Here is a 9851-nt window from a genome sequence, read left to right on the forward strand (position 1 = left end):
TTCAGAGAAAACTCTATACACCTCCCTTCTTATCTCTATTCCTGGGACCTGAGGAATCCCAGCAAACCTGTGGCAAGGATGCTTGCCAAGAGCACCTTAAGCCACAGGAACAGGATCTGGGGCAAGACTATGTGAGGTTTTCACCTAGAATAGCTAGAAATTGTATAATCAAAGGGCCAAGGGAAGCCAGAGCCCAGTGGAAGGGAGACTTGGTACAAGAAATCAGAGATGGCAGTCAAGCTGACCTCAGGAAACAGACGTTGAAGAGATCAGGCACAGGTCAGGAAATAGATGGAAAGATGGCCCAAGAGATCAGTGGAGATTCCAGAGTGTTGGTGGGCGGGATCCACCCTGGGTGCTTGGATAAACAAAGCATTGTCTCTCGAAATTGAAAAACAATTTGGAACTGTCTAAGACTAAAAGTCTGACTGCTTTGTGTTATCACCGCGCACCATCAGTCCTAAAAAATGCTAATAAAGTATTCCTGCCTAAGAATGCTGGCTACTGTAGTATTTGTAAGAAAGCAAAGTGTTTATAAAATTATTTCTTAATTTTATTTTGAATTATTCACTGCTACTATATAGAATATAGCTGATTTTGTGTATCGATCTTGTACCACACAACTGGGAGCAGCCTAAATGTCTCTCATCTGAAAAATACATAAGTGGGTCTTAGTATATTCTCACTAACTGTATAGCAGTTAAAGCGTTTCAACCAACTTTCCATGTGGACTTGGGCAAGTCCAAACCATAATTGTTAGTTGAATTGTAACCTAATGCCACTTATACAACGTTTCGAAACATGTAAAACATAGGTGGTGTGTGGATCATTGTCAAAGCCCACAGAGCGTATGGCATGACCAACATGGGAAAAGAGTAATGACCCCAGGCAGTGGGGTGAAAGGAAGCAATCAGAAAGGGTACACAGGACATTGTTTTTTAGTTTTTTGTTTTGTTTCTTTTTGTAATTTTTTCAAGCCTAGAGGTGGAAACCACACGTTCATTATTTTTATTATCTGTTCTTTTTCTACATGTCAGAAAGATCTCATAATACGAAAAAATAATCCTGCCAGGGGAGGACTGTATCTGCCTGACCCTCCATCCTCCAGTCAGAAAAAAAAAAAAAAATCTGACATATGTGAAGGTATCAAGAGTCCATTGCTACCGGTGGCATGAGATGGGCAAAGAGCCAGGTGAAAAAGAATCTGGCTTTCAGGGGAAGACGCTCTTTGCAGTCTGTTATCTGAAGACAAGACATGTTCTTAAAGCTGATGTAGGGTAAAAAGGTTACCATCTCTGTGATAATCTGCTCCAAAACACCACGCACAGACCTTGTTACACATAAGCAGGCAGGGATGACTCAACTCTAAACGGCTCTAAATCTGGGAAGCAGTATGCCCGTTATAACCAGGCACCGTGACATTTTGGAATATGTGTTGGTAAGGCTCTCCATGTTAAGTAGCTTTACAAGTTGTTATTACAATCACGTTAGCGCAGCACTACAGCGAACGTCCCACGTCCACAGATGATTCTTTCCAAGAAACCTTATTGGTTTGCTTTTCTTCTCTTTTCCTTCTGAATAGCAGCTGACAGACAAAGGGGAGCTGGCCTGGGCCTTTGATGCCAATGCCAAGGGAACAATAGCCCGGCTTGTGGCAATCACCCTCTTTGTTCAGCCAGGAGAATGCTGAGGCTGTTGCTCATTGGATCTCGTGCATGTGGGTGGCCAGAGCAAGGTGCATTTGGCAGCCAGATGTAGATTCTGGGTGGTATGAGCAAACTGTCCACATAGCTAAAGCTTGGGACTTGGCTGGAACTTCCCTGACCAGTGCAATCACAGAGACCAGATGGACTCGCCTTCTTGTCCTTTGAAGATGGTCCTTTATTTAGCTACAGGGAAGAAGCAGCCAACCATCTGACCTGGAAAGCATTCTCGGGCAGCCCAGTTCTTTTCGGGCAACATCTGAGAGAAAGGGAAAGTGCGCCGTTGAAAGGGAAATTTAGGGACAGCTTTCACAAGCCACTGAGGACTTTGCAAAAATCACACGTACAAATGGGCACCAGAGGTTCAATTAACCAGTGGGGGCTTCCCATTTATTTTCCTGGGGCAGTTCCATTTAGAAGGCAGATGACGCTTCAGGGAATTTGTCACCATTTCCAGGGGCTTCTGTGTTGTTGCTGCCACTGCTATAATGGCTATGACTGTCAACAGAGCCCCTTCTCCCTGCCTGACTGCTCCTCCCTCAAGCCCACCCACCAGAGAAAGGCAGTCTGGACACGGCTGGTGGGCTGGAGCACAGCAGCTTTGCTTGCCATGCTTGTTTGCGCTGCTCTCAGGTGGAGGTACTGAGTTATAATCACAACCCCATGGGGACCCAGTTGTGGCCAAGTCAAGTTGCAGTATAGACAGCTCCATCTCTGCCCACTCTGGGTTACAGGGCTCCTCTAAAAGGCCAGCTAGAGCTGGGCCCTCCCACCTAACAAACCCTTTGGGAATCCACCAACTACCTCATGGGTTATTTGTCTTTGCATTATTCAATTGTATTAGTTCTGCATATGTTCTAGGTAAAAGTCCTTTATAAGATACATGATTTTCCAAAATTTTCTCCCATCTTTGGGTTGTCTTCACACATTTTTGATAGTGTCCTTTGAGGCACAAAACTTTTTAATTTTGAAGTCCTATTATCTATATATTTTTATTTTATTGCTTTTGCTTTTGGTGCCATACCTAAGAAACTTTAGCTAGCTCAAGGTCACAAAGATTTACTCTTTTATTGTCTTTTCAGAGTTTTATAGTTTTTGCTCTTACATTTAGATCTATGATCCTTTGTGAGTTAATCATGACATATGTGTTTGGGTCCACTTCATTCTTTTACATGCAAATATCCAATTTCCCATCACTATTGCTGAAAAGAATATTCTTTCCTTACTCATCATCTTGGCACCTTTCAAAATCAATTGACTGTAAATATAAGAGTTTCTTTCTGAACTCAGTTTTATTCCATGATCCATAAGTCTATTCTTATGCCAATACCACACTGTCTTAATTACGGTAGCTATTTAGTAAAGTTTTGAAATGAGGGAGTGTGAATCCTCTAAAGATGTTGTTCTTTTAAATTTTTTAAATGTTTTATTTATTTCTGAGAGAGAGAGAGAGAGAGAGAGAGAGAGAGAGAGAGACGGCATGAACAGGGGAGGGTGAGAGAGAGAGGAAGACACAGAATTTGAAACAGGCTCCAGAACCCACAAACCATGAGATTATGACCTGATCCGAAGTCGGATGCTACCGACTGAGCCACCCAGGTGCTCCAAGACATTGTTTTGGCCATTGTGGTTCCCTTGCATTTCCATATGAATTTTAGGATTAACTTGTTAATTTCTGCAAAACTGGAAGTTGCAATTTTGAAACGGTTTGCCTTGAACCTGTTGATCATTTTGGGGAGTGTTGCCATCGTAACTATATTGTCTTTCAATTTATGAACATGGATTCCATTTACTTATGTCTTTTTTAATTTTTTTCATTGATGTTTTATAGTTTGAATATACAAGACTTGCATTTCTTTTTAAAATTTATCCCTAATTATTTTATTCTTTTTAGTGCTTATGTAAGTGGAATTATTTTCTTAATTTTATTTTGGAATTGTTCATCGCTACTGTAGAGAGTATAATTGATGTTTTGTGTAATGATCTTGTACCATGCAACTTTGCTGAACTCTCTTATTAGTTTCAATAGTTTGTGTGTGCATATGTGTGTGTATACGTATGTATGTATTCCTTAAAATATTTAACATATGAAATCATGTCATCTGCAAGGAGAGATAATTTCACTACTTTTTTTTTCAATCTGGATGCATTTTATTTCTTTTTCTTGACTAATTGCCCTGACTGGAACCTCCAGTACCATGTTGAATACAAGTAATGAGAGGAAACACCCTTGTCTTGTTCCTGATCTTAAGGTGAAAGCTTTCAAACCATTAAGTATGCTATTAGTTGTGGGGTTTTTGTACTGTATGTACTTTGTCAGGTTCAGCAAGTACCCTTCTATTCCTTGTTTGTGAAGTGTATTTATCATGAAAGAGTGTTAATTTTTTTTCTGTCTATTCAGGTGATTAGCAGTTTTTGTCCTTTATGCTACATATATAGTATATTACAATGATTGACATTTGGGTGTTAAACCAATTTGTAATTCCTGGGACAAATCCTAGTTGGTCACGGTGTGAAATCACTTTTATGTGTTGCTGGATTTGATTTCCTAGTATATGATTAAGGGTTTCTGGGTCTGTATTCATGAGACATAGAGGCCAATAGTTTTCTTTTCTTGTGCTGTCTTTGCCTGGTTTTGAGTAAGGTTAATACTAACCTCACAGAGTAAGTTGGTAAGTGTTCCCTTGTCTCTGATGTTTTGGAAACATTTGTGAAGAACTGATTTTAATTGCTCTTTAAATGTTTGATACAATTCAGAAGTGCAATCATCTGAGCCTTGGCTTTTCTCTGTAAAAAGTTATTAAACTAGTAATTTCATCTCTTTATTTGTTACAGGTCTATTCTTCTATGACTTCTTTGGGAGTCACTTTTGGTGTTTGTGTTTTTCTAGAAATTTGTCTATTTCATCTAAGTCATCTAATTGTTAGTATACAGTTGATCATGGTATTCTGCTATAATCCTTTTTATTCCTCTCAGGTTAACTAGTGATGGTTCCCTTTTTATTCTGGATTTAGTAATTTGAGCCTTTTTTTCCCACTGGCTACTCTAGGTAAAGGTTTATCCATTTTCTTGACCCTTTTAAAGAATCAACTTTTGGTTTTGTTAATTTTCTCTATCATTTTTCTATTTTCATTTCATGACTCTCCACTCTAATCTTTTATTATTTCCTTCCTTCTGTTTGCTTTAGACTTCTTTTTTTTTTTTAGCTTTTTCCAGTGTCTTAAGATGGAAAGGTGGGTTGTTGATTTGAGATCATTCTTCTTTTTAAATATAGGTATTTACAATGGGAAGTTTATCTCTGAGCACTGCTTTAGTTTCATCCCACAAGATTCAGTATGTTGTGTCTTCATTTTCATGCCTCTCAATGTACTTTCTTTGCTCTTTCTTTCTTGAGAGAGAGAGTGCACATGGGCAGGGGAGAAGGGCAGAGACAGAGACAGACAGAGAGAATCCTCAAGAGGCTCCACATTCAGCATGGAGTCTGAGGTAGGGCTTGATCCCACTACCCTGAGATCACGACTTAAGCCAAAATCAGGAGTTGGATGTTCAAGTGAGCGAGCAACCCAGGCACCTCTCTCTTTCTCTCTTTTTAAAAGATTTTATTAAGTAATATCTCCACCCAAAATGGGGCTGGAACTCAGGACCCCCAATCAAGAGTTGCATGCTCCACTGACTGAGCCAGCCAGGGCATCTCTCAATGTACTTTCTCATTTCTCTTGTGATTTTTCTTCATTTAGGAGTGTGTTGTTCAATTTCCAGATATTTTTGAACTTTCTCAATTTCTCTTATTAGTGTTATCTAATTTTACTCCATTCTGATTGAAGAACATACTTTTCATGATTTCAATGCTTTTATATTTATCGAGGCTTTTTAATGGCCTAGCATATGATCTATACTGGAGAATGTTCCATGGGCACTTGAGAGAATATGTTTTACTGTTATTGTGTAGAGTGTCCTATAGAAATCTTTCAGCTCTAGTTGGTTTATATTATTGTTCAAGTCATTTATTCCCTTGTTGGGTTTCCACCTAGTTCTATCTGTTACTTAAAGTGGGATACTGAAGTCCTTAACTATAATTATTGAATTGTCTATCTCTCTTTAGTTCTGTCAAATTTTTGCTTCATGTATTTTGGGGCTCTGCTTTTAGACACATATGTACTTAGAACTGTTACATTTTCCTGATGAATTGAACCTCTTATCATTATAAAACATTCTTCATATGTAGTAACATGTTGTTTTAAAAACTATTTTGTCTGTATTGTATTAGTGAAACCATTCCACCTTTCTGTAGCTGCTGATACACCTTTTTCCATAGCTTTGCTTTCAATTTATTTGTATCTTTGGATCTAAAACTGTGTGTCCTAAAGACAGAATAGGGTTGGTTCTTGTTTTTTTTTTTTTTTAATCCAGGATGACGATCTCTGCCTCTTGACAGAATTGTTTAATCCATTCACATTTAATGTTATTACTGCTGATAGTTGAATTTACATCTGCCATTTTACTTTTTGTCCTGTATATGTCGAGGTCGTTTTTATTCTTCTGTCCTCATTTCTCCTTTCTTTTGCGTTAATTTAACATTTTGTAGTGTAATACTTAAATTCCTTTTAATTATTCTTTCACTGTATATATTCCTGTTATTTCCTAGTGGTTGTTCCATGGCTTACCATATACATCTTATCAGAATTCACTTCAAATTTATAGTAACTAATCCCAGTGAGATATAAAAACATTACTCCTATATAGCTTTATTCCATCTTCTACATTTTTATGCTATTATTGATGTGCATATTGCAAGTATATACATTACAAACCCAACAATACATTTCTATAATTATTATGCTACATAGTTTTATGTCTGTTAAAGAAGATGAGAGAAGAAATGAGAACAAGTAGGGGCGCCTGGGTGGCTCAGTCGGTTAAGTGTCCGACTTCGGCTCAGGTCATGATCTCACGGTTAGTGGGTTCAAGCCCTGCATCGGGCTCTGTGCTGACAGCTAGCTCAGAGCCTGGAGCCTGCTTCAGATTCTGTGTCTCCCTCTCTCTCTGACCCTCCCCTGCTCACGCTGTCTCTCTCTCTCAGAAATAAACATTAAAAAAAAAAAAGAAAAAGAAATGAGAACAAGTATTTATAGAGCTTGTTACACGAACCTTCTTACTTGCCATTTTTTATTCTCTTCATTTGTTCCTTGTGCATTCAAGATACCATCTGGTGTTGATTCTTATTCTTATACAGCTTTGCTCCCACTTGCTTCCTTTGTGCTGTTATTGTCAAATATATTACATTTTTATACGTTATCAACATGATAATACAAGTATATGTGTGTGTGCATAGTTTTATACAATTGCTTTTCAAATCAATTAAGAGAAGAAAGAAGAAAACTATGCATTTACCCTGTCTTTTATAATGACATGATCACCTTTATTGATGTTCTTTCTTTTTTTGTGTAGATTTGAACTACTGCTTGGGGTTACTTGTTTTCAGCCTTGCAGAATTTTCTTTAGTACTTCTTATAAGACAGTCCTGATGGCAATACATTATTTTGGTTTTTGTTTATCTGAAAATGTCTGTATTTCACCTTCATTTTTGAAAGATAGTTTTACTGGATGTCAGATTCTTGGTTGACAGACTTTTTTATTTGAGCCCCTTGAATGTAGTATCCCACTACCTTTTGGACCCCATAGTTTCTGATGAGAAATCAGTTGTCAATCTCTTTGGGACTCCCTTGAACATGAGTAGTTTTCTCTTGCTGATTTTAGGATTTTCTCTTTGCCTTGTCTTTACCCACACCTAGGGTAGAGTGTCCACCTTGTAAGTGGAGGATGGGTGGAAGAGGAGAATTTCTAGACCTCTCAGTTGCACTGGCCTGGATCAGGGCTTCTACAACATAGAGTTGGAGGAAACAGGAGAGGAGGGGAAATGCTGGTGGCCTGACCCTCCCAGGGAAAGACAATAGCCTTCAACTGGGATAATGTTCTTGGCTGCACCCACATTGAGTGGGACTTCTGTCACACTGAGCTGGGCTTGGTTGAGAGGCAGGGAGAGGAAGCAAGCCATGGCTCAATGCCATGGATTGACTGTTCTTAATGTGATCTTCCGTGTTTTCTTGAATAAACATTTCATCATCTGCCTTTAGGACAATTTCCAGAGTCCTCAAATTGTTGGGTTTTTAAAATTAATTTTTACTCATTAATGGTTGTTTTGCTGGGTGAGAGGATCCATGGAGCTTCTTCATACTGTCATACTGGACGTTGTCTCCAATACACACGGTTTTGAAAGTTGCAAAATTTTACATCCTTCTTTTTTCACTTGGCTTAAAACTTTTCTATATTATTACAAACTCTTCACAACTGTGATTTCTAACTGTTGCACAATAGTCCATCAAATTGGATATACCATACTTTAACACACTTTTTATTTTAGAACAGTTTAGATTTACAGAAAAATTGGGAAGTTGGATTTTCAATACATGCTTCGCTCAGTTCTCCCTATATTAACAACCTATATTTATTCTGAAATTAGCTTTTGGTTTGCTTCTCATTTTTCGCTGTTTAAGTAATAACATAGTGAACACCTTTGTGCATATTCTTTTTTTAAATTATTTTTTTAAAGTAAGCCTCACACCCAGCATGGAATACAATGCAGGGCCTGAACTCATGACCCTGAGATCAAGACCTGAACTGAGATCAAGACTCAGATGCCTAACCAACTGAGCCACCCAGGTGTACCTGTGCATAAATATTCTTTTGTATTTTTGGTTATTTACTTGGCATAGATTATTTTTCAGAGGCATAATTATGTGGTCAAAGGATTTCAGAACATATCTGATTCTCTAAAATCAAAGTCCTTAACTTGGGTCTATTACCAAAATTCTACTTATCATCAGAGTTTCCACCCTACATTTTACAATTTCTAGTTTTGTTCAGGTAAGAGATGTGTCTCTTAAGCATAGCCACTGGCAAAGCATGACCATGAGGGTAAACTGTTTGCAAAACTTGGTTGAAGTCCTAGGTATGATGATCTTGACAGTTGCAGCAGATATGGCCTTACCATGCCAGTCACCCATAGGGATCAGTCTAATCATGATTAAATATATAAAAGGGCAGTTAGCTTTTTCAATTTGACCATAAGATAGACAGCCAAACAAAAGTTAGTTAAATTTGGTTTTATGTGGTGGCATGTTGACCTAGACAAGTGATTGTTACACGTGTTTCCCAGACCAGCAGAATCACTGGCTTAGAGAGGTCAGATATTGAGGGCTGACACCAATAGCGAGATGTAGGAATCAAAATCTTTAAACCTTAAAGTCTGACACGCTTAGCCTCACATCTAGCCCCAAGTGCTGTGTGTGTCTACTGCAAATACTTTGGCTTTCTCCAATTGATAAAGGAAAGGACAGAGGAAGGATATGAGATTAGCATCATGATAACCATTTGGGAGTAATCTGACATAGGAATAAGAGGTAATAAATCACCAATATTACAAAACCACTCTTTGGTATTCAGGCCAGGCTGACCATGGCTGAAGCGAGGTTGCTAAGGCTCAGAACACATAACGTGCAAGCTCAATGTTCCCTCTGAACTAGGATTTGTGAGAAAGGTCTTGGTACTTGCATGGCCTGTCCACCTCTGGCCTGAAATAACCCTTCTTATACATAGATTTGGGCTAGAGACAGGAAAATTAGAAGGCTCCTAAGACTCATTTCCTGAACTTGAAGGCTACAGAGGCTACCACAGTACCTAAGTAGCCATTGGCCAATGGCCCACAGCGAGTGACACTATGATACAGTCTAGGAGAGGCACCTCACAGAGGTCATGAATGTGTCTGAGGCTCCACAGAGAGGCTGCAGCAATCAATTTTCCCTCAGCTACACCAGTAGTGCTAAGAGATAGAAGTGCTATGGTCTCAGAAGCAGAGCTTAGCTTGGATGCCCTGTGTTCATTAAAAGATCATATAGATGCTGGGGAATTTTAAATGCTTATTAATGCTTCATAGTATAAGGGACCAAGCCAAACTCTGGCATTTGAGAGGTTTCCCTAGAGTTTATGAGCTCTAACTTCTCTCTTACCCTGGTGGACGGGTGGTTGGCTGTGGAGCAAGCTGATGAGGCCAAGGCCAACCAACCCATGCCTTCTCCAAGTACTGACTAC

The sequence above is a fragment of the Hyaena hyaena genome, unplaced genomic scaffold (genome assembly GCF_003009895.1).
Source record: "Hyaena hyaena isolate Hyena2069 unplaced genomic scaffold, ASM300989v1 scaffold_513, whole genome shotgun sequence".
Lineage (NCBI taxonomy): Eukaryota > Metazoa > Chordata > Mammalia > Carnivora > Hyaenidae > Hyaena > Hyaena hyaena.